Source organism: Oratosquilla oratoria, chromosome 18 (genome assembly GCF_046742065.1).
Source record: "Oratosquilla oratoria isolate Oo_2021 chromosome 18, ASM4674206v1, whole genome shotgun sequence".
Lineage (NCBI taxonomy): Eukaryota > Metazoa > Arthropoda > Malacostraca > Stomatopoda > Squillidae > Oratosquilla > Oratosquilla oratoria.
In genome coordinates, this window is record NC_134794.1 from 31,327,021 (window position 1) to 31,329,520 (window position 2,500).

Here is a 2,500-nt window from a genome sequence, read left to right on the forward strand (position 1 = left end):
CTTAGACAATCGGCTAGGCTGAGGAAGCAACCAAATAACGTCATCCAAGCAGAGGAGAGTCATTAGCGATCTCTCCAAGTTTTGTCCTTCTTCATTTTTATACTCATCATAGACATACTTCCCTTCATTCCAACCGAAGATGCAGAACGATCTGCGAAACGTCTTGTGTTGTGTTTATTTTCGTTTATTTTGTGTATAACATAGACTTCTGTGTTAATATAAGTTCCCAATGTCAATTGGAAATTTGCTTCTTCCCCTCTCTTTTCCTCAGAAATCTACTTTCCGAAAGCTAGATAGCTTACGAAAGAAATTAATTTCTTATGAATTTGCTGTCGTTTTCAACAGAATATGCTTGAAAGAGAATCTCCTGCCACGCTTCACGAATATATTATATATATATATATATATATATATACATATATGTATATATATGTATATATATATATTATATATATATATATATATTATATATATATATATTATATATATATATATATATATATATATATATATATATATATATATATATATATATATGATACTGAAGTTGGAGGAAGTAGACGAGGAATAATGGGATAATTTTAATGCTTTAACGTTTCTATCCACGGTATCTTGATCACAAAACAACAATGAAATACAACAGGGACATTTTATACACAGGCAGGTCATCTCTTGGGACGCCTAGGAGAGGTTGTTGTTATTTTCTTATAACTATTAATAAACTTGTGGCTTTTGCTAAGTTTAAAAAACATTTTATATTGTTAATGTTATTATTGGTGTTAATATAAGCTGCTTCTATTGCCTTTCTCAATCTTTTTGGTGAACCTTTATTTGTTACAATTGTTCTGTCCCAGTCTGGAAGGTGGTCATACTTATCTATATAAGGCATATAAGTATGACCACCTTCCAGACTGGGACGCTACAATTATGATAAAGGTTCAACAAAAAGATTGAGAAAGGCAATGGAAGCAGCTTATATCAACACCAATAATAATATTAACAATAGAATTTTTTTTATAAAGTTACTAAAAGCAACAAGTTTATTAATACATACATACATATACCAAGGCTTTTTCCCCCTTACATGGGAGGTAGCCAAAAAGAAAAAGGCATAAAATCATTCCCACCCATTCCATCCCTAAATACACTCCACTCCCCTCCACCCTCTCTCCCATCTTAGTACCTCCTGGATGACGGGTCATCCCTGTACCTTGTCCACTGCCCTGGGTCAGAAGCAGTTTCGCAAGACACAGCACATCCACAGCAAGGCTGCTTCATTAAATCGGCGACCCCCCCCTCTCCGTCCCCCATGCATAAAAGGAGAAGACGGGGAGAAATCCCTTCGGGCTGCGTCAAATTTTGTTCACACATACTACCTCCCCCCTCCCCCCACCCATTCCACCTCATGCATCACATCATCATCCATATACAACCATTCTCCATTCACCCCTGTCTTCTGTCCTCTCCCGTCCTTCCTCAACAGACATTCTCCTCTTCCCCAAAGCCCCCTTCACCCCATCCATCCACCTCATCCTAGGACGTCCCTTCATGTTCACTCCCTCCACATCTGCCTTCCATACCTCTTTTACTAGTGTTTCTTCACTTATTCTTTCCATGTGTCCAAACCATCCTAATACTCTTTCACCAACCCTATATCCCAACTCCCTTTCCACCCCTGTTTTCCTCCTCACCTCCTCATTTCTCACTCTATCTAGCCTAGTAACTCCCATCATACTTCTCAGACACATCACAAACACATTCAAACTCCTTCTCTCTTCCTCTCTTATATCCATCTTTCTGCCCAATACAGTGCTGTTGGCACAATCACTCCTTCATACAGTCTCCTCTTGGCATCCATTCTCAAATGTCTATTCCTCATGACACTTTTTAATCAACCAAGGCATTTACTCGCTTCTCTCAATCTACATTCTACCTCCACCTCCACTCCACCCTTTTCTGCCACATTTACACCCAAGTATCTAAAACTATCCACTTCCTCCAGTCTCTCTCCCTTAATGCTCACTTTCAGTCTGCTGCCACTTTCACCCCTTGTACATCTCATCACCTTACTTTTACCCACATTTATCTTCAGCTTTCCTCTTTCACACACTCTCCCAAACTCTGTCACCACCTTCCTCAATCCCTCCTCCGATCCTGCCACAAGCGCAGTGTCGTCCGCAAACAACAGCTGGCTCACCTCCCACTTTTCTCCATTTTCTTTTTACCATCTCCAATCGGTCGTAGTCCTCCCTGTGCGAAAGGCCACCACGCTACTTCAGGTCCGCAACACCTATGAGGTTGTACCTTACGACCCGTCCTCCAAGCTGCAGAAGGTAGAAGGTGAGCTACGCAAACTAAAGGATGGACGCTTAATTACGGAGAAGGAGTGGGAGGGGATGAGGCCAGGGGATTCGGTCATTCCGAAATTTTACGGACTGCCCAAGATTCACAAAGAGGGGGTACCTTTAAGACCTATTATTGCTTTCAGAGGGTCCCCCAC